Here is a 24,024-nt window from a genome sequence, read left to right on the forward strand (position 1 = left end):
CTATTACATAATTGCCACCTCTTCCCTCTTCTGGATTATTCCTATTATCATACAAACATGATCTATTGTCTCCAATGTTTTAAAATGTCTCTCTTTACTCCACATCTCTCCAGCCACTACTTTCTTTCCCTGTCATGACAGAGTTCAAGTTCTGGAAAGAATGGTTTATCTATAGTCTCCACTTTCTCAACATCTATCTAATTTTTAGCTCACTACCATATGGCTTTCTGACCTCACTGCTCCACCAAAAATTCTTGTAAAAGATACCAGTAACCTCCATGTTGCCAAATACAACGGACACTTCTGGCTCCTTCTTCATAAGACTTGACCTCTCAGCAGCATTTAACATAGTCGATTGCTCACACTTTCTTACAACACTCCTCTCTTGGCTTCTGTGACATCACCCTCTTGGGTTTTCCAGTTCTCTGGCATCTGCTCAGTGTTCTTTGCTTAATCCTCCACCTCCACCTAACCTCCAAATGTTGTTGTTCTTTAGGTCTAGCCCTTTATTCTTTTGTTTCTCTAATCTCTCTCTCTGAGTTATCTTATCTCTTCCCACTGCTTGAAACACGTGAAGTACATATGAAACATGTCTATGAAGAGCAAATCTCTATCTCCAACCCCAACCTTCCCTCTGAGCCCAAGACATCCATGTCAACTGCATACTTTATCTACAGTTGGACACTATGTGAACACCTCAAATTTAACATGCCTAAAATCTAATTGTTCTCAATTTTTTCTTTTTAATATTTAATTTTTATTGCTCCACCAACCAAACTGCTTTCCTTCCCTCTCCCAACCCCATGGTCTCTATAAATGTCACTGTCATCCACCCAATTGTTCAAGCCATAAACCTATGTCATCGTTGTTTTTTTTTAATTTTTGGCCGCATTGTGCAGCATGCAGGATCTTAGGTCCCTGACCAGAGATGGAACCTGTGCCCCCTGCAGTGGAAGTGCAGAGTCTTAACCACTGGACTGCCAGGGAAGTCCCTAAATCTACGTCATCATTGATTCTTCTCTCTTCTTCACACCTTCCCCTCACTTAGAAGTGATCATCTCCCACAAGCAAATATATTCTAGCTCTAAAAATATATACCAAACCTGTCTACTTCTCTCCATCCCACAGCCTCTTATCCTACTCCAAGCTACTATCATTCTTCACTACTGTAATTACTTCATTACTGCCTAGTGGGGCTCCTTGCTTCTATTCTCACCTCCCTTTAATCCATTCTTCACACTCTTCACTCAGCAGTAACAGTGAGCTCCTTAAAATGGAAAATCAGACCATGTGACTCCCCTTCTTAAAATCTTCCAATGACTTTTCACTGTACCTGGAAGACATTCTGAACTCCTTACCCTGGCCTCCAAGGCCCCTCTAAGCCTAGCCCTTGTCTCTCCTTTTAGTTTCATCTTGTGCCACTCTCTCTTAACTAAGCTCCAGACAGACTCCTCCTAGCTCCTAGAACATTCCAAGCTCTTTCCCAAATCAGGGCACTTGTAATTGCAGTTCATTTGGTCCAGAGCACTTTTCCACCTACTCTATGCATTGCTGAGTAGGTCCCTACTCTTATCATTTAGGTCCCAGTTTAAATGGCACCTTCTCAGAAAGGTACTCACTGACCACATAAAGTAAATCTGGAGTGCCTGTCTTCCTGGTTATTCTTTTCTTCCTTCCTGTTTCCCTTCCTTCCTTCCCTCTGTCTTTCCTTCCTTCCTGACCTTCTTTTCTCTCCCTTTTTTTCCCAGTTATTCTTTACCTTAATATCCTGTTTGTTTCCTTCACTGCACATATCCGAATCTACTATGTGATCTGCATCACTACACTGTTTCATTAGGACCAAGATCTTAACTTTTCTTTACCTTTGTATCCCAGTACCTAGCACATATAGTAGGTGCTCAATAAATATTTGGTGAGTCAATAACACAAACTTGAGAAGTAGGTGTTATTATCTCCATTTTACAAAATGAGAAAACTGAATTTAAGGGATGTTAACTTATCCATACTACATAGTAATTAATTAGCAGAACTGTTCATTCATACCTGTTTGAGTCTTATTTTAAAGCCTAAAAAATATGTAATCCTTTTTGTATCTTAAACACAATGCTATATATACTTACATAAGCATGCACACTATGTATGCACTATATATGTATACACACATTTATCATTTGTTTCTCATAACAATTTTATCACTCACAAAAATTTTTCTGATTGTAAAATCTGGAAATTACAGAAAGCCATGCATAAAATATTTTTAAACATCTGATGGCTCTAAGAAAACTATTGTTAAAGTACTTAGCATTATAAACATTTCAGAGTACTTTTTTTTTTTTTTTTTTTGCGGTATGCGGGCCTCTCACTGTTGTGGCCTCTCCCATTGTGGCGCACAGGCTCCGGACGCGCAGGCTCAGCGGCCACGGCTCACGGGCCCAGCCGCTCCGCGGCATGTGGGATCTTCCCGGACCGGGTCACGAACCCGCCTCCTCTGCATCGGCAGGCGGACTCTCAACCACTGCGCCACCAGGGAAGCCCCAGAGTACATTTTAAAGTCTTTTTTTTTCTATGACTATGCATATATGTGTGTTTTTAATAGCATATTTAGGGCATAAGCGTATTATGGCTTAAGCATTCCCTTGTCCTTAAAAATTATTCTGAATTTAATGGCTTCCAAATATTCCATAATATTGGTGTAACATAATGCATTTATCTCTGTATCTTTATTAACAAACAGGTTTTGGTATTATGAATACTGAGTATTGTGTATGTACATTTCTAGAAAATACCGATACTGCCAAATACCAAGGTTAAAGATTATGCATAGTTTTATTTTGATACACACTGCCAAAGTGTTGTTTTAACCAATTCACACAACTATCCAGCACCTACAAGAGTGCTCACTTCCGTGAGGCATAACAACCTGTAATGAGGTCTCTAAGAGTTCCTGGAGAGATCTCAGGCGAAATCTTCACCCTGCATCTTGAGCTCTGATCGCAGGAACTCCCTCGGTCCAGCAAGCGGCGCCGTCGCCTTCCGTCGAGGTTGGGTCGTCACGGAGACCTCACGTGATCCGGCCGTCTCTGCGCCGGGGGGCGGTCTTGCGGGGATTTGCCTTACGTACGCCGCCGCATGACGTCGTACGTAGGGGCTGGCTAGCCGCCATCTTGCTTCTTTTTCTCGCTTGCTATTTCCCTCTCGAGAAGGAGCGAAAGTGCTTTGGCGGTTTGTCCATCCGCAGCTTCGGCTCTCTGGGGCCCGGGGTCCTTACAGCCGCCCCCTACCCCTAATTTCCCCTTCCCCTTCCCCCTATCAGAGCTCTGCGGAGCCCCTCGAAGCGCGCAGGCACACTCAGCTTGACACTCATCCTGGCCGGTAAGGAAAGCGAGGGCGTAGGAGCTGCGATCAAAGCGGGCCCTATCCGGGAGGGCTGGCGTGGGGCGGCCCGGGGCGTGGGAGCACACGCCGACCTGGCGCCCAGAGACGAGGGAGCCGCGTGGAGAGGGCCTTGGGTCCGGGCATCCTCTTTTTCTCTTTGGCTACCATCATGTCTGCTTCTGGGGGAGCCTCGGCCTCCTGCTTGGGGAGCGGGAAAAACCGGAGTCAGACCCGCCCCATGTGGTCTGCAGCGGGAGTTCCGGACCCGTCGGCCTCCTCCCACTCAGGCCCTGTAGGGGGATTACGCGCGTTGCCGGGTAAGGGAAGGGAGTTTCCTTCCCGCGGGATAGGCGGGTGCGCGGTTTCTTTTCCTAGTGTGGGTATGTGTCCCCCCAAACAACTCAGAGGCTCATCTAGGCTCTTTAATGCCTACCTCTTCTTCATGTTTAGTGAGGGTGAAAATTGCAATGAGTAGTGTGCGGGAGAGACCGGGTTAAAGGCCGGGCTCGGTGAGAGGCTCTTCGGGGAATGAGGACCAGTCCTACTTCCGCTAGGGACGTGCTTCCCCAACTCCAGAGGCGGGTTCGGATAGTCTTTTCTCACCCTAGGCCTCTGCATCCGCTAACCTGCTTGGTGAATCTCACTCCGCAGCTTTCTCTCTTTGAGATAGCATTAGTGTTGGTGTTACGGTAAAGGCCCCACTTTAGGGCTTGAAGAAAAGGGCATAGGGGGCCAATAGGAGCACTGATAAATTCTTCCTTCCCTTGAGAGGAATGTGTCTAATTCCTTTAAAGGGATGTGTATATGTTTTGACTTGATCTGAGATTCTTTTGAGCTTTCCGACGTGTCTGATGTTTGCTGGCTTCTAAGGCTAGCCGGATTTCCGCATTGACCGATCTTCAGACTATGTCCATAGATTCATACCTCGCCAGGGTACTTAGAATTGTACAGTAGGCAACTGTGCTGTAAGATTTTCATTTGGAATGCCCCCAGAAGAATCGGGATTTTTGATTAAATGCTTGATAGCTTATTCCCGCAAATAAAAATGATAGGGTGATACTTAAACGCCCACTAAGCCCAACTCCAGCATTTGTTAGAAGTAGATTAACCTCCTCTGTTGGTAATTAAGATGCTGCTCAGACTGGAGCCATTTTTAGGTGTGTGTCATAAATGCACTGCAGCATCTTTTCTGGTTCACTTCAAATGCATTGATCCCCTAAAAAAAGGAATAGGTTGAATTTGAGTTTCTAGCATATAGTCAACGAGTAATTCTCTCCTTTTCCATAATGGAATTTTCAGAATATAGACTTTTTACTTTTGTGTTTCGGTATGTGGCTGTTTTCCCTCCACTAGTTGACCTTTTACCATGTACTGAGCACATAAATAAGCTCTTTACAGACATTCTCTTTGTTAATCCTACAGCAAGCCTTTGAGGGAGGTACTATCATCATCCCCATTTTACAGATGAGGAAATGAAATCTGAGAAATTAAAGTAGTTTGACCAAGGTCACACAGCAGTTATTGATGGTGCTGTATAGATTCAAACCCAGGTTGTCTAAACGCAAAGGGGATGCTCTAAGCTGTCGAACTGCCTCCCTGTTTCTTGTAATTTTGCAAACTATAGGACCTAAATAAGATACAGCATTATTAACCTAGTTTTTGTTTTCCTTGACTTAGTATAGAAACATGGTTGCCTGTGAAGGTTAAAGTGTTCCAAGGTGTAAAAAATACATTATAGCTACTCTGGGGATAGAAAAGCCAGTCAAGTAAAACTCAAATGCTGTGGTATGACAGATAAGTTTTAAATTTTGATATCTGGCCTATATTATTGATAAAATATTTCCTCATCTGTAAAATGGAGATGATAATAGTAGTAACTCCTTCAAAGGCTTGCTGTAGGTTTATCACAGATAATGTATGTAAAGAGCTTATTACTGTGCTCAGTACATAGTAAAAGGTCAACTAGTAGTGGAAGGAGAATGACAGAATGCTGGTAGAAGAAAATACTCTTCTTCCAAGCAGTGGGTAACCTGTATATTCTCAGAATGGAGTATACCTTTGGGAACTTAAGAAATAGTTTTCCTTTTTTTTTTTTTAAGGCTTTTTTGGACTTAAATATCTTTTTTTTCTTTTTTTTTACACTTATATATTGGGTTTTGTTTCTTAAAGATTTCTTCATGTTCTAGAGTCAGTACCCCTGTGATCAGTATATTGGGCATAGCTGAAAATACAGAAGTTCTGCCTCATTCAAAGTCCCTGTCTCCTCTCTACCCCTACCCCACCCCACCATCCTTATGGTAAAATGTCTTTGAAGATTATATTATGTCCTCCTCTCCCTCCAAGTGGTTTCCTTCTTCCCCCAGACGCCAAACACCACTTCAGTTTGTAATTCAGTTGAGGAACTCGTTTTTCAGATGCTATTTATGCCATATTTGTGTAAGGCACGAATTGATCATTCATAAAATGTTGACACAAACTGGTATAGAACCCTATTCTTACCATGAAGGAGATCCAAAAGTTGTGTCTGCCTGAGTTATGACTAATATACTTTCAGTAAAGCGAGCCTTGTCATCTTATGAATAGGCTGACACAATGAAAGCTTGTCTCAGTCTGTGTTAACTGTTGCTTCGAAGTCTTGAGAATTAATAACTTAGTTTTGAGTCATAACATTTAAAAATTCTCAATAATGCCATTGATGCATCAGTCAGGACATCTTTGGGGGTAAAAGTGTTCTCTAGAGAGGGTGATTTCAGTAAAGTTTTTATTGTATGTGTGTCCTCCCCACTTCCCCAAAGGCTAAATGTAGTCTGACCCTTTTGCCAGTTATATTTCTAGTCATTATTTTGCTCTAGATTGACAGAATGCCTGTCACATTTTGGGGGCTTTGTGTGCACATATTTTCTGGCAAATCAGAACAAGGACTATTACTGAGTTTCAACAGTTGTCTAGTTGACAGAAACTTTTATGTGGTTAGCCTATACCTAGAGTTCAACACAAGATAGCAGTGGAATTATTACTGTTAATGTAATGTACTCACCCATGTGTGGTGCTGCTAGGTGCTCTACATTAAAGAAGAGCAGGACATAATCAGCAATTGTGAAGCACATCTAGTATTAAAAAAACACTATTGGGTGTTTTTTTTTAATTTATTTAATTTTGGCTATGTTGGGTCTTTGTTGCTGCGCATGGGCTTTCTCTAGTTGGGGCGAGCGGGGGCTACTCGAGCGGGGGCTACTCTTCGTCGCAATGCACAGGCTTCTCATTGTGGTGGCTTCTCGTTGCAGAGCACGGGCTCTGGGCATGTGGGCTTCAGTAGTTGTGGCATGCGGGCTCAGTAGTTGTGGTTCACGGGCTCTAGAGCACAGGCTCAGTAGTTGTGGCACATGGGCGGCTTAGTTGCTCCGCGGCATGTGGGATCTTCCCGGACCAGGGCTTGAACCCGTGTCCCCTGCATTGGCAGGCATATTCTAAACCACTGCGCCAACCAGGGAAGCCCCAATACTGAGTATTATTTACATAACATTATATAGTAGTTTTCTGTTTCTTGTCTGCCTTCTGATATTAGTCTGTTTTCCTTTACTAGACTGTTTCCGTGTCTTATCACTTTGTACAGTGGTTCGCATGTATCTAGAGTTTATTATATGTTATTGAATAAATGAGATTAGGAAACAGAAAGATTAGACCCACAACTAAGGTTCAACTGACAAATGCCTTAGTGGAGCAAAAGAATACCCCAGTCATTTTTCCCCCTTTATTTACCTATTAGAATAGTATCAGATGCTTTCAAATAGTTTGTGTTTATGTTCTGTACATTGTGAGATTTCTTTGCATCAGATTATCCTTACTAATTTTTAGATTTATTCAACAAACATTACAGATTCTTTTAATTTTGTAAGGCACAGTGCATGAGAGGAAAATGGCTTTTGGTTCGTACTGCCGAGATGGTCACAGTCTTAAGGATTAATATTAAAAGTTATCATGTGATCTTTGGATTCATACCAGAATATAAAAATAAAGATATACAGACAGGTAATGGAAATTTGGGGCAGAAAATTCATATATGGAAAATTGTCCATAGTATATAGGTCGAGTACCCAGTTGGTTACAAGTAAAGGCATGATGGCCAGGAGGGACTAAGAATAATTGTAATTATTAATATTTAGTGAGCACTTACCATGCCAGGCACTGAGCTAAGAACTCTTTGAGGATTATCTCTTTCATTCCATACAATAAGCCTAGAATGTGGATTATTTTATTCCCATTACACAACTAGAAAACTGGATTTAAAGAGATGTAGTAATTTGTTCAAAGTTACTTAGCTAGAAGGTGAGATTCAGATTATTGACCCAGAGCCTGAGTGCTTAACTTCTATGCTACATGGATTTCCCAGTGGCCAGTGTTTCTCAAACTTCAGTCATTCACAATTTTTGCTTTATCTTCAAACCATCTGTCAATATTTTTGTTTAATTTAGCTTCCTATCTTTTAATTAAGTGAGTTTAAAAGAAAAATTTATGTGATTATTTGGTGTTAGAGTTTTTTCCCCCCAACATGTGTTAAACATGTAATTTTAAATATTCCTCTATGGACTACTTAAAATCATCTAATATACCATCAGTACTCATTTGTATCCTACCCTTTGGGACATAACTGCTATAAGAAATGAATACTGCATAGGATCAGGCAGCAGTTGGAATTAATGAAGGCCAGAAGTGATGAAAGCCTAAAAATAGAATAGATTCATCAAACAGGAAATGGCAGCATTATAGGAGTAGAGATATAAATTAGAGCCTTAACTACATACTTGGGACAACCATTTCCAGGATGAACTGCAAAGTGGAGTGGGTTTATTTAGACAGAGAAATGTAACAGGATGTCTAAGATAATCTATGGCAAGAGAAGGAGAACAAGAATGACTAACTTAAGAAAGAAGTCACTACAGAAATCAGGGTGGAAAAGGAAAATCTCTAAAATAGGATTGTGACAGCCAAATGTAGCAGAGTTCAGAAAAATATGTGAGATAGGGCTCTTGGATTTGGCTTGAGTGATCCTTGGTGACCCTAAGAGAATTTAAGTCAATTAATGAGGCTGAAAGGTTATAAGCAGGGAGGAATATGTAGTGAGACCTCTTGATTTTTAGGTGTGTTGAATACTCAAAATGAGCTCTGGACTAGGAGTTTGAAAATCTGGGGTTAATCCTTTTGTCACTTGGGGGCAAGTGACTTGGCTTCTTCAAGTTGTGGATACACTATTCATCTGGAAAATAAGGATAATATCGGTTTCCCCTATCTTAGAGGATTGTTACAAAGATCACATTAAATGTATTTCTTATACTTTTTGAGTTTAATATTCTTTGATATCACATGAGTCTTAACCACATTTAAAACAAAAGGGACGCGTGAAAAGTAGAAAGTTGAATTACGGGAGGATAGGTTCTCAACGAGATTGGAAGATCTCCTCATGGTGCATATGTAGTTAGAGAATGGGTGTCTAGAGAGGTTAATAATCGATCTTCCTCCTTTCCTAATGAATAATCTGAAAGTGCAGGGCTGCTGTATATGGTTGTACCATTTGTGCACTGCACAAAGATGCCTAGCTGAAGGAGGCAACAAGGACTGAAATCTAGCCCTTGATCTGCTTTCAGAGTCCGGTGCCCTGGCTAGGCCTCCAGCAGAAATTGTGCCTCCACTTCTCTTCTCCCTCACAAGACATCAGCCCTCTCACCAAGATGAGTACCTGTATCTTCCCAGAGGGTGTGTTTTTCTATTTGCACAAAGGCCCTGTGGAGGCCAGTGCTCTGAAAGGCTCCTTAAGGAGACATATTAAGGATATGGGTTTAGAGCAACATCAAAAACATTTGGGAGACTGGAGAAATGGTCACTAGGAACAGAAAGCTTAGAACTTATTATGAAAATGGGTTAAGTAGTTGCCCAACAGCAAGTACAGAATTCTAGTTTATCCAGTGTATTTTAAAGATGGGCATTATAACTTATTAAGTGTTTCTAATAATTTGGAAACAAATGTTTATTAAAATATCATATGTAGATTATCAGCTTTCAAAGAGAAAAGAGAATATATGAATAAAACTATACTTAACATTTTAATCTTCAAAAAAACCACTTTATGCTTTTTCAGTTGCAATTACAATTTATATTTTTGGCAATATGACTATTGTTGCTTGGCCTATATTTGTATATATTTTTAATGTTATTTATTTTGATGTTTGAACTTTTTTTGGGGGCTGTGTTGGGTCTTCATTGCTGCGTGCAGGCTTTCACTAGTTGTGGCGAGCGGGAGGTACTCTTCGTTGTGGTGCGTGGGCTTCTCATTGCGGTGGCTTCTCTTGTTGTGGAGCACAGGCTCTAGGTGCGTGGGCTTCAGTAGTTGTGGCACGAGGGCTCAGTAGCTGTGGCTCATGGGCTCTAGAGCTCAGGCTCAGTAGTTGTGGCATACGGGCTTAGTTGCTCCGCAGAATGTGGGATCTTCCCGGACCAGGGATCAAACCTGTGTCCCCTGCATTGACAGGTGGATTTCTTTTTTTTTTTTTTAAACACCTTTATTGGAGTATAATTGCTTTACAACAGTGTGTTAGTTTCTGCTTTATAACAAAGTGAATCAGTTATACATATACATATGTTCCCATATCTCTTCCCTCTTGCATCTCCCTCCCTCCCACCCTCCCTATCCCACCCCTCTAGGTGGTCACAAAGCCCCGAGCTAATCTCCCTGTGCCATGCGGCTGCTTCCCACTAGCTATCTATTTTACGTTTGGTAGTGTATATATGTCCATGCCATTCTCTCACTTTGTCACAGCTTACCCTTCCCCCTCCCCATATCCTCAAGTCCATTCTCTAGTAGGTGTGTCTTTATTCCCGTCTTACCCCTAGGTTCTTCATGACCTTTTTTTTTTTTCCTTAGATTCCATATATATGTGTTAGCATACGGTATTTGTTTTTCTCTTTCTGACTTACTTCACTCTGTATGACAGACTCTAGGTCCAGGCAGGTGGATTCTTAACCACTGTGCCACCAGGGAAGTCCCTTGGCCTGTATTTTTAAGAAACTGGGGTTTTTTGTTTTGTTTTGTTTTGTTTTTTGTCGTCGTCGTTGTTTTTGCGGTATGCGGGCCTCTCACTGCTGTGGCCTCTCCCGTCGCGGAGCACAGGCTCAGCGGCCATGGCTCACGGGCCCAGCCGCTCTGCGGCATGTGGGATCCTCCCGGACCGGGGCACGAACCCGTGTCCCCTGCATCAGTAGGCGGACTGTCAACCACTGCGCCACCAGGGAAGCCCTAAGTAACTGTTTTTAATGTTAGGTTTAAACTTTGTAGATCTTAATTGAACATAATATGAAGAATTACTTCTGAAATGAGACAGATAGAGAAATTTTATTTTAAAAGCAGGGAAAGGATGTTATTGAAATAAGCCTTTTGACAGAGATGTGGAAGGTTGGTTATATTGCTGTATAAGTGTTAAAATTTTGATTAAGAAAAATTGGATTTTTTGATATGTGTAGTTACATGTAGCCCACACCACAATTAGGATACAGAATGTAGAAAGATGAAATATCTCCCAACTGTAGAATCAGAGTCTTCTGACATTTTGGAGACACAAAATATCTCTCCTGATGAAGAAAGAGCTATTGAGTAAGGATTGAAAAGTCAAGAATAGCTTATATGTGCTGATTGCTTGATTTCCTGACCTGACCAAAAAATAAATAAATAAATTTCTTTGGTTGTATAGTTATATTTATGACAAATTTGAAAACATGGAAAAAAATGAAAGTAGAAAGTAGGAGAAAGAGATGGGTAGGTTAACATGTCTCAAGACAGATCGTTTTAATGGTAGAGGAATAGAGCCAGTGCTTGGTGGGGAGGGATGCTAACCCATTCTCTACACTTAAAAATTTAAACTTACAATTCCAACCCTTAAAGGCAGCCCTTTAGTTATATGAAAGGTTTAGAATAATTCATGATGTTGGATGAGCATCTTGAACAGAATGCTTCTCTTTTTCTCCCATAAAATCCAACATACTTGCCTTTAAAAAATAAAGTTGACTAAGAACTTATTTATGCATTAGTTTTTATTTACTATCTATAAGTTTTGAAAATGTTATTACCGTTTATTAAGCTCATTATTAAGTACCAGACACCATCTAACAGCTTTATACACGCTTAAATCTCACAACAGACTAGAAGATATAGCCAACAGATGAGGAAATAAAAATTCAGGATTATATTTAATGACTGGAAATGCTTATGCCATAAATATGTGTATGCCACAATTATGCTATAAAAACACGTCGCTACTAAATGTTAGAGCTGGGATTTAAACTGAATCTGTTGTAAGAGAAGTAATTGTGTAATACGAACAGTTTTAAAATACTACAAGTTGTCCAAAAGAGTGCTCTGGCAGTCACCTTATAGAGTAAGTGATAGACACACAGCTTTACTTTGCTGGGATAGTAATTTATAATACAGAAGATTTGATAGCTACATTTCTTTTCTGATAAGGCTTTCTTGGCCTCAGAAACTTAATTCACATATTTCAGTTTCTAAGAACAGTCTGAGCCCTTCTACCATTTTGATTAAAACTGCAACAGATTTATTGGTATTACACTTTGTTTTTAAAAATAACAATTTTTAATGCTTTTGCTGTAGTGCTATTTGTAGTAGAGGCAGTCAACGTGGTGATATTCTTAGCTTTACTATTATAATAGCAGATGATCTTAAAAATATTGGATGTCACTCTAACTTTATTTTTTTAATTTATTTTTTATTGAAGTGTGGTTGATTTACAATGTTGTATTAGTTTCAGGTGTATAGCAAAGTGACTCAGTTATACACATATATATATATTCTTTTTCAGATTTTTTTCCATTATGGGTTATTACAAGATGGTGAATATAGTTCCCTGTGCTGTACAGTAGATCCTTGTTGTTTCTCTTATATATATAGTAGTGTGTATCTGTTAATCCCAAACTCCTAATTTATCCCCCCACCCTTTCCTTGTTGGTAACCATGTTTGTTTTCTATGTCTGTGAGTCTTTCTCACAGAAAGTGATATCTCACATGTAAGTGATATCATATATTTGTCTTTGTCTGATTTACTTCACTTAGTATGATAATCTCTAGGTCCATCCATGTTGCTGCAAATAGTGTTATGTCACTCTGAATAACTAAGTGATTATAACAGTTAGAAATGGAAGTGACCTTAGAAGTTGACCAGTTCAACCTCTCACTCAAAGCAGAAGTTACCTTTTAAAATATTTTTGATAAAGGCTTATCTTGCTGTTACTTGAACATATGTGGTGCCCAGGAAGACACTGTAGTCAACCTTTAACAGTCATTTTAAGATCTTCTAAATTTCCAAATATTTGAACACCATGATAGCATTCAAACCTCTTCACTTTCACTTGGCTTCCATTATCTGCACGAGGATTTGGCTTTCTTTTCAGAGCTCTTTTTTCCCCCACAAAGAAACAGTTATGTATCTCTTCACGAGAGTTACTGTTTCTTTAAAAAGCAAAACAAACTCTGGGGATGAGACAGCAGGAGAGATAGGGAGAGATGTCTAAGCTTATTTCCTAGAAGCATCCTTCTCTCACATACCTCATGGCATTGTGGCATTTTGTGCCTCAGGAAAATTACTTATCACTTCATTTCACAGCTCTTTGGGTTGCTTGGCTAATGGTGAAAGTAGAGAATGAGTTTAAGATATAACTTGTTTCCACCTATGGGTAAACTGAACAGTTACGAAATTTTTCTTTTGTATCCAATTTAGTTTGTTTTTAATGTTTGTCTTAATGAAGACCAGAATTGAGCGTAATGCTCTAAACAATGTGATAAACACAAGATTCAGTAGAACTGTCACAATTCTAGATTTGTGCATTAGATTTCTATCAAAGTAGCAATTTTTGTAAAGCAGTGCTGTCACACTACTAGCTGTTACTAACTGTCCTGTTTTATATGAACAGACTGGGTCTGTATTCTGTATGAAATTCAGTTCTTGAGCTATGACTAACTACCTATTCTTTTTTTTTTTTTCTTTTTTTTGGTACGCGGGCCTCTCACTGTTGTGGCCTCTCCCTTTGCGGAGCACAGGCTCCGGATGCGCAGGCTCAGCGGCCATGGCTCACGGGCCCAGCCGCTCCGCGGCACGTGGGATCTTCCCGGACCAGGGCACGAACCTGTGTCCCGTGCATCGGCAGGTGGACTCTCAACCACTGCGCCACCAGGGAAGCCCACTACTTATTCTTAAATCCAATTTAATTTTATCCAGCATTCCAAGAAAGTCATTAAATCTTAAGAAAGTCATTAAGCACATTGTTACTCTTTCAGATGTTTGTGTCATATGTGGTGTCTACTTTCCAGGTCTTTATTCAAGTTTTTGACAAAAGGCTTTGAAAAGGACAGGGTCCAATATATTAGTTTTTCTGGTCACATTACTTCATATTGACTTACTTGAATATAAAATAATTTTCAGCCTCAAATATTATATGATCCTATTTGTATTTAAGGAGGAGTGTATAAAGACTAGTACTTTGATTAATGTGTTTAAAGTCAAACTGCGGGTGGGGAGTTAGTCAAAAGTAAACTTTTTAGAAAGGTAATATTTTACATTATAAATCAACTATACTCCAATAAAAATTAATTTAAAAAAATTTTTTAGAAAGGTAATATTTTGTGAATGCTGATTGACCTGGAACTCAGAGGAGTGTGGTGAATGTCTTGACTTTTTATTTTAAATGAGTTAAAATTTGAGTTATAAAATGCTGTTTTCTGAAGTTAATACATCAATCCCCTCTATCTTTGTTAGCTACCATGAGAAAATACCATAGGCAAGGTGGCTTAAAAAACAAAGTTATTTTTCACAGTTCTGAAGGCTGGAAGTCCAAGATCACGGTGCCAGTGTAGTCGGGTTTGGCTGAATGCCTTCTAGCTGAGTCCTCGCATGGCTGAGTAGAGCTCTGATGTCTCTTCCTCTTATAAGAGAACTAATCCCATTATGAGGCCCCACGTTCATCACTTCATTTAACCCTAATTACCTCCCAAAGGTCCCAGCTCCAAATACTTTCTATTACATTGGTAGTTAGGGCTTCAACATATGAATTTTGGGGGGACACAGTTCAGTTCATAGTAACCCCCTCTTTTACAGTCTATAGTGCATTGATTTTTATGCTTTTTACATTGTTACACTTCAAAATAATATTTCTACAACAGTTGGAATACATTCATTAATTGAGATATTACTATGTTTTGTTGCTTTAATTTTTTTATCCTTGATATTCAACTCTGTATTGTAACGGAGTAAGTTTTTTTTTTAATTAATTAATTTTTTGCCTGTGTTGGGTCTTCATTGCTGCTCGCGGGCTTTCTCTAGTTGCAGCAAGCAGGGGCTACTCTTCATTGCAGTGCACGGGCTTCTCATTGCGGTGGCTTCTCTTCTTGTGGAGCACAGGCTCTAGGTGCGCGGGCTTCAGAAGTTGTGGCACGTGGGCTCAGTAGTTGTGGCTGGTGGGCTCTAGAGCATAGGCTCAGTAGTTGTGGCACACTGGCTTAGTTGCTCCGTGGCATGTGGGATCTTCCCGGACCAGGGCTTGAACCCGTGTCCCCTGCATTGGCAGGAGGATTCTTAACCACTGCACCACCAGGGAAGTCCCCAGAGTAAGTTTTGATACGAAAAACTTGAATCTTTTAAAATCTCTTAACCTCAAATGACATGTTATTTATTATGTATTTTAAAGGTTTTATGCTTATCTCTTCTATAATGAAAATTGAGTTCTGATTTTCATACGGTGAGGTTATCTTGGTTACTGGCTTTGACAGTAATCTTGGCTCCATCACTTCCTAGCCTTATGAGTTTTACTTCTCTAAGGTTGTTTCTTCATTGGGTAAGTTTTGGTGACTTGGGCTTTGAGCTCTTCTTATTTCCAGTCTGATATTTTTACATTCTAAATCTCTAGAGCTCAGATTTTAAAAAATTGGCTTCAAGAGACATTACAAAATTAGAATGTATAGAAATCGGATCCCTCTTTATGTTAGAAATGGGAGAAATAAATATAGAAGATTATTCAGGGTTTTAAACTAGAGGTTAGGGAAAATGGTTATGGTGAAATTGGGAAGAACATGTTTGGGAAAGCAGATAAGCTTTTAGACTTTTTTGGGGGTTGGATAGTCGTAATCTCAAAGAAATGTTGTAAAAATAATACAGAGAATTTCCATATTCGTTCATTCATATTCCCTGATTGTTAATAGTTTGCTGTATTTGTTTTACCATTCTCTGTGTGTACATGTACCTATGCACACACGCACACATATGTTCTTGACCTTTAATGTCTTGGTCTAAACCCTGTCATTACCTGAAATGTTACATTCAAATCACAAGCTCCTATGCCTCCACTTTTCATTCAGTACATTTTCTCCTGCTGTTTTTATTAAATGAACAGAGCAATCCATAGTAAGCTTGACTCAGCAAGCATTCAATAATCACTACTGTTAAGAGCTTTTATTCAATCTTTTTGAAATTTCCAGTTCCTTCTCCTCTCCTCCTTATTTTTTTCCAGCTTGTCTTACTTCACTCTCTGATTTAGACTTCCATGAAATGTTAATCTAACCATTCTCCTGGCAGTATCCTCATCTCCCTTGCTTTTCTTTACACCTGCCTGGCGCAACTCTAATTTCTTATTCGATCCAGCTGCTTTGTGCCTCCCACCACTCCCTACTCCTAGACATGCTGCTGGACATTGTTAACAGTCTTCAAACTGCACAGGTTTGGGAATACTGTATATTCCCAGTTTCCAGCTTCTACTCAGGTTTCAGTGCTGCCTGTCAATGCCTCGTTTTACTAGTTGGCTGTCTTTTCTCCCAGTTCTTTGCAAATCTTTTCCAGCCTTCTCAAATCTCCACTCAGTTGATGAGATCAGCATGTCTCTTTTTCATTTGTTCCTAGTAGTGCCTGATTAGTAGGCACTGGGTAAATATTTTTTTTGCGTGGATGGCGGAATTAAACATTTTTAGTGCGTAGTTCTGTCAAGAAACTTAAGTGAAGATGTTTTGTTCTATACGCAATTAAAAATGAATGTCTAAAGATTGTAGCTTGAAGGAAGGATTTGGTTGGGAATTATCCTTACTGAAGCAGTGAACAGTAGATGAGATGGCTAAAGAGGTAAGCACATAGAGAAGAGAGCTGACAAAAGCAGCTAACATTTATGTAGAGGGATAGGAAAAAAAAATGAGGCAGATGTCAGTCACAGAAACCAGTGAAAATGGTTTACACAGAAGCTGTTTATTTTTATATTTGTATGTGATACTTGACTGTTATTAGTATATATTCTTCCTATATTTGTTCAATAAAACATTTGTTGAATGTGTCCAGCAGGCTCATCGGGAAATGGTTGCAGTTTCTTTTTAATGTTAACAATTTGAGTGGGACATTGTGCTGTGTTTCCCAGAGGAACTAAACAATCACCATAAGAATAAGGAGGAAAGAGGTAAACAGAGGCTGGATACCTAGAAGCCCATGGAGGCCAGAAAGATTATGATTCTGTCATTTAATTGAATTTTGCAAATTGGTGATTTGCAAAAGTATGAGGTTCCTCCCTCCCCCCCAAATATACTAGATTTTAAATACTAGATTTTAAATACTTAATATTTTTGGTATCAAATACTTTTAATTATTTTGTAATCGTAGGTGAGTCACCTTAGAATCTTACAATTTTTGGCACTGATGGAATTTTAGAGGTGGTACCTAATCTCCTCTTGATGTGGAAATCTCTTACAGATTTTTTTCCCCACAAATTTTCCGCCTACAATACCTATCCTTTCATGAAAACCATCTTTTTGTTACCACTGTTTGTTATTCTTTCATTTCAAAAAGTTGATGTTTATATTATGGTAAACTGCTGCCTTCCAAATTTCCCTTGTACCTTTTGGAAACAGTCTGTTGGCTTTAAAAGCACTGGCTTCCTTTTTTTTTTTTTTCTTTTTTCTTCCTTTCTTCCATCTTAACTTTTTTTTTTTTGGTCAAAAAAGGTAATATGTATTTATTCAAAATTTGGAAAATGTAGGTGCATGTTTTGCTACATCTAATTTCAGTGAAAAAAATGCTAGTTTCTTACCAGCATTGCTCAGTTATAGAACCTTGAATTTAGAGAGATGTTTACTTTCTCTTTCCTTAAACAGAGAAAGGGGATGTGTTATTCAAAAAGCTTTATTTTGGAGACTGACCCTCAGCCCTTAATGATTTAGATTTTTTTAGGTACATAGTAGACAGGGTAGTAATATAAAAAATAGGTGTTTTTTTTGGCCATGCCGCACAGCTTGAGGGTTCTCAGTTCTCTGACCAGGAATTGAACCTGGGCCACAGCAGTGAAAGCCCAGAATCTTAACCACTAGGCCACCAGGGAACTCCCAGAATGCTATTTTTAAAACAAAGACAAGCCTTTGCTCAGAATTCAGTGGTTTCCCATTGTTTCAAAGATAAAGTTTTTAATCCTAATAGGCCCACCTCATCCAACCTTCTTTCTCTCCTTCAGCTGTCCCTTTCTTACTAGCTTCTGCTTCCCCAGCTTTTTTGAACATGGTTAGCATATCAGGGCCGGAGGTCCTTTGCATTTGGTTTTTCTTCAACCTTGAAGCTGCCTGTTTGCCCTTTAGATCCAAGTCAGAAGCTCTCTCCTCAGAGAGGCCTTTAGTGATCAACTTATCTAAAGTAGTTCCACCCTTTCTAAAGTAGTTTCCACCCTTTCATGTTGTCCTGTTTGGTTTTATTTATGGCATTTGTCACCATCTGAAATGATTTTATTTACCTATTATTTGAATCACCAAACTAGAAAGTAAGACCGGAGAGAGCAGATTCTTACCCCTTGTATCTCCAGTGCACAGAATAGCATACATAGTAGGTGTTCAGTAAATGTTTCAAAATATGGATCACTTAATGACTGACATAGATTATAAATAAATTTTACCACATACCATATTGTAGTGAATATCCTTACGTGTATGTGTATTTTGCACGCATTAGTATTTTTTTAGGATAGATTCTTAGACTTTGTTTTAAGCTATGCTGCTGGGTTCTAAACCATTCTTAGCTCTCTACCCAAGCCTTACAAAACAGACCACAGACTGGATTTGGCCATAGGCCTTAGTTTGCCAAAGCCTGCCTTTAGTTCATTGTAAATAGCATGTGAATTGTCTCTGTTTAATGTCAGAATTCCCTTGTGAAATCACCTGGGCCAGACACTTCGGGGGTGGGCAGCTTTTGGACAACTTTTTTTTCCCCATTGTTTTTACCTGTTTATTTTGAGCCAAATCTGGTAATTTCTGTTTTCCTAGAAAACCCTTATTTCAAAGCCTTCTCTTCATGTGTGTATTTTATATCATCTTTCTCATTCTTAGTGTTAACTTAAAATTAGAGTGATTCAGCTAATTTATATATATTTTTTCCAAAAGAGCCAGCTCTTGAATTTATCAGTAGTTATTATTTTTTTTTAATTTGATTTTTCTTTTCTGCTTTTTTTTGGGTAACTTTTAAAACATATTGTTTTGTCTGGTAATGAAAGTCCTTAAGAGCATTCCTTTGAATTATATGATTCTGCGCTTTATGGTTTGATAAGAGGTGTGTTTGTTTTTCACTTTCAGTTGATTTTCTTCTACATTTCTAGTTTTGTCTATTAACTTTGTAGCCACAGGAATATTAAACTACTGTCTTATCAATCCCAGGAACAAAAACAGTTTGTTGATTCCTTGTTTATGATGTTCTGACATTTTTTTTTCTGCTCTGGTATGAGCTGTATTATTACATTGTTCTTCATTACTCCTTCTCAGAGCTACTGATTTCTCCAATTTCATATCTTGCCAGCCTGTTTCCCTCCCTGCCATCCCTGCCCTCTTCCCTTGTACAAATGAAAAACACTACTGTAGGGACTTCCCTGGTGGGGCAGTGGTTAAGAATCCGCCTGCCAATTCAGGGGACATGGGTTCAATCCCTAGTCCAAGAAGATCCCACATGCCGTGGAGCAACTAAGCTTGTGTGCCACAACTGCTGAGCCTGCGCTCTGGAGCCTGCGAGCCACAACTGCTGAGCCTGCGAGCCACAACTGCTGAAGCCCGCACACCTAGAGCCCATGCTCCGCAGCAAGAGAAGCCACCGGAATGAGAAGCTCACGCACTGCAGCAAAGAGTAGCCCCCACTCACCTCAACTAGAGAAAGCCCGCACACAGCAACGAAGACCAAATGCAGCCAAAAAAAAAAAACAAAAGAAAAAAACCACTATTGTATATCTCCTATATTAATATTCTACTTTACTTCTGACATTTCTGGTCACCACGTGGAGGGCAGGGTTCCCCACACCAAGCAGTTAGATTCTCCAGCCACTGTCTGGGTGTCCTGAAATTTAACTCAATTCTGATCTAACTACCCAGAGATAGCATTATATCCCAGAGATTAATAAGGGCTCAGTCCCACAAGACTGTCCCCTCAAATACTTCAGATGCCAGTTGAAAGTCCAGATTGTTAACGATTGTTAACCATGCTGCTAGCTAACTGGCTGGCTGGCTGTAAATCATGTTTGATTAATTGGCTAGAGCAGTTCACAGAACTCAGGAAAACAATTTACTTGCTAGATTACTGGTTTATTACAAAGATATTAAAGTATGGGAGTGAATGAAAAGATGTACAGGGCAAGGTCCAGAAGAGTCCCAAGCACATGAGTTTTTGTCCCTGTGTAGTTTATGGAACTCCATCCTCCAGGAAGTGCTCCCAACCTTAATGGAGGCATGAATAATTAAATCTTTGGCCAATGGTGATTAATTCAACCTCCAGCTCCTCTCCCTACCCTGGAGGAGAGGAGGATGGTGTTGAAAGTGCCAGCCCTCTAATCACTTGGTTGATTCCCCTGGCAACCAGCCCTCACCCCTAGAGGCCTTCCTGGAGTCACTACACTAACTTATCCTGAGGTGTGGTTGTAAGGGGCTTGTTATGAATAACAAAAGATACCTTTATCTCCTATTATTTAGGAAATTCCAAGGGTTTTAGCCCTGTGTCAGGAGTGGGGCTGAAGACCAAGTATAATTTTCTTATAAATCACAATATCATACCTTGCAGTCTACACTCCACTTACAATAAATTTGTGTAAATATCTGTAATAACTTCATTTCTAATCCCTCTTGTTTGCTTGGAATCTAGGGGTCCTTGATCTTTTTAAAAATATTTTTTATTGACATAAAATAAACTGCACATACTTAAAGTATACTGTTTGATGCTTTGCATATACACATCATGAAACTCTTACCACAGTCAAGATAATGAACATATCAAGAAAAATTTCCTTCTGTTCCTCCCAGTTCCTATCCATAGGCAATCACTGATCTGCTTCCTGTACCATAGATACATTTGCATTTTGTAGTGTCGACTGAAAAAAAAGCACAACCTAAAAGTTGAGAATTACGTTTTATTTGGCGGACAAAACTGAAGACTTAAGCCTGGAAGTTAGCCTTTCAGATGGCTCTTAGGGACTAGTCCAGAGAGGTAAGGGAGGAGCCAGGATATATAGAAGTTTTGCAACAAAACCCAGGTAGTTGGAACATCAAAAAAGGTTAAGGTTAATTAAAGAAAACCAGATGTCTCAAGTTAATGAATTTAGCTCTTTTCTAGTATGGGAAGATGCAAGGGTCTGGGCTTATTGAAATCATTCCTTTGATATGTACCTTAACTCTCTAGGACCAGTATCCTCCTTTTTCTCCAACCTGGATCCCCTCAGGGTGCACAGTTGGCGGTGGCTGCTGTAGCTTCTGGCTTGTTGGCCTGCGGCAACATCCTTTGTTTACTGATATGGGAGGCAACATTTTTCATCCACAGTTGAATTCAGTATATAGTGTATATGTTGGGAGTCTAGCTTCTTTCCTTCACCATAATGACTTTGAGATTTATGCATGTTGTTACATTTATCAGTAGTTCATTCTTTTTTATTACTTGGGTATTCATTCCATTTATGTATATACCACAATATGGTTATCCAGTAACCTGTTCGTGAACAGTTGGGTTGTTTCCAGTGCTTGCCTATTACAAATAAAACTATGAACCAGAGTACAAGTCTGAGTCTTCATATGGACATATATTTTCATTTTCTTGTATAAACATTGGGAATGGAATTGGGATTGTACGGTTTGGGGATTTTTTTCCTTTTAAAGAAGCTGCCAAACTGTTTTCCCAAGTGGTTATACCATTTTACATTCCCACGAGCAGGCTATGAGAGTTCCAGTTCTTCCACATCCTTGTCGACACTTGGTATAATTATTCCGTAGTTTTAGCCAATACGGTAGAAGTATGGAGTTATCTTACTGTGGTCTAAATTTGCATTTCCCAAATACTAATGGTGCTGAAATGCTGAATATCTTTACACGTGTTTATTTGCCACTTGTGTATCTCTGGTGAAGTGTCACATCCTGTGCCCTTTAAAAATAATTGGGTCATGTGTTTTATTATTGAGTTCTGAGAGTTTTGTACATATTCTGGATAAAAGTGTTTCGTCAGATACATGATCTGCAGATGTTTTTTCCCAGACAGCAGATTGTGTTTTCATTGTCAACCGTGAGAATTTTCAAAAGGCAAAAGTCTAGTTTAAAAATTTCATCTTCTATGGATTGTGAGCCCCGCCCCCACCCCCACCAGCATGCGGCTTGCAGGATCTTAGTTCCCCAGCCAGGGACTGAACCCACGCCTTTGGCAGTGAAAGCTCTGAGTCCTAACCACTGGACTGCCAGGGAATTCCCTATGAATTGTGTTTTTAGTGTACTATCTAAGAAGTCTTTATATTTAACCCAGGGTCACAAAGATTTTCTCCTATGGTTTCTCTAGAAGTTTTTATAGTTTCAGGTTTTACCTTTTGTCTGTGGTCCTTTTTAAAAAATTTGAGATATTTTTAACATATGATGTCATATAAGTTTAAGGTGTATTTTTGTGCATTTATATATTGCAGTGTGATTAATTATGCACGTGATGTGTGGAGGTTAAGCATTAGCTTAAACCTCCACACATCACGTGCATAATTATCATTTAAGATCTTAGCTCGAAAAATCTACAAACAGTAAATGCTGGAGAGGGTGTGGAGAAAAGGGAACCCTCCTGCACTGTTGGGGGCAATGTAAATTGATTCAGCCACTATGGAGAACAGTATGGAGGTTCCTTAAAAAGCTAAAAATAGAACTACCATACGACCCAACAATCCCACTACTGGGCATATACCCTGAGAAAACCATAATTCAAAAAGAGTCGTGTACCACAGTGTTCATTGAAGTTCCGTTTACAATAGCCAGGTCATGGAAGCAACCTAAGTGTCCATCGACAGATGAATGGATAAAGATGTGGCACATATATACAATGGAATATTACTCAGCCACAGAAAGAAACGAAATTGAGTTATTTGTAGTGAGGTGGATGGACCTAGAGACTATCATACAGAGGGAAGTAAGAAAGAGAAAAACAAATACCATATGCTAACATATATATATGGAATCTAAAATAAAAAGGTTCTGAAGAACTTAGAGGTGAAATAGGAATAAAGACGCAGACATAGAGAGTGGACTTGAGGACATCGGAAGGGGGAAGGGTAAGCTGGGACGAAGTGAGAGTGGCATGGACTTATATATACTACCAAATATAAAATAGATGGCTAGTGGGAAGCAGCCACATAGCACAGGGAGATCAGCTCGGAGCTTTGTGACCACCTGGAGGGGTGGGATAGGGAGGGTGGGAGGGAAACACAAGAGGGAGGAGATATGGGGATATATGTATATGTATAGCTGGTTCACTTTGTTATAAAGCAGAAACTAACACACCATTTTAAAGCAATTATACTCCAATAAAGATGTTTAAAAAAAAAAAAGATCTTAGCGGCTTCGAAATACATATACAATGTTGTTGACCATAATCATAATACTGTACATTAGGTCTCCAGAACTTACCCCATCTTCTAACTGCAAGTTTGTACCCTTTGCTATGGTCCATTTTGCATTGAGTTTTGTATATTTTTGTATTCATTCATTCATTCAGCTAGCTAGCTGCACTGGGTCTTAGTTGCGGCATATGGGATCTTTGTTGTGGCATGTGGGATCTAGTTCCCTGAACAGGGATGGAACCCTGGGCCCCCTGCATTGGGGGCACGGAATCTCATCCACTGGACCACCAGGGAAGTCCCAAGTTTTGTATATCTTTCTATATTCTGTTCTGTTGATCTGTTTTACACTGTTATTACAGTGTCTTCATTGCTGCTTTATAAGTCTTGAAATCAGGTGACATTGGCCCTCCAACATTATTTTTCTTTTTAAAATTCTTCTGCTTATCGTAGAAAAACTCCCTCTGAGGTTTTGTTTGGGATTGCTTTGAATCTGCAGATAAACTTGGCAAGAATTGACATATTATTGGGTCTTTTGACCCACAGATATGGCCTATCTCCATTTATCTAGGTCTTCTTTAGTGTTTTGTAGTTTTCAGTATACAAATATTGCACAATTTTTGTCAGATATATCCCTAAGTATTTCCTAGTTTTAATTGCTGTTATAAGTTGTACTTTAATTTCTGATTGTTCGTTGCTACTATGCACTGATATAATTGATTTTTATATGTTGATCTTGTATACAACCTTGCTTAACTC

At 39.4% G+C, this 24,024-nt stretch overlaps 1 protein-coding gene across 13 annotated transcripts in view; it reads left to right on the top strand.

Annotated features, from left to right (window-relative positions):
* The first annotated feature begins 3,160 nt into the window (after positions 1-3,160).
* PRRC2C (proline rich coiled-coil 2C) overlaps positions 3,161-24,024 on the top strand; it is a 98,040-nt gene continuing 77,176 nt past the window's right edge. For 10 of the 13 annotated variants that reach the window (XM_067728624.1, XM_067728627.1, XM_067728630.1 and 7 more), the window contains exon 1: positions 3,161-3,372. The gene's annotated coding sequence lies outside the window, so the exon portion shown is untranslated. The remainder of the gene's footprint in view (positions 3,373-24,024) is intronic. The other 3 variants (XM_067728632.1, XM_067728633.1, XM_067728634.1) reach the window with 1 other exon arrangement.

Source organism: Pseudorca crassidens, chromosome 2 (assembly GCF_039906515.1).
Source record: "Pseudorca crassidens isolate mPseCra1 chromosome 2, mPseCra1.hap1, whole genome shotgun sequence".
Lineage (NCBI taxonomy): Eukaryota > Metazoa > Chordata > Mammalia > Artiodactyla > Delphinidae > Pseudorca > Pseudorca crassidens.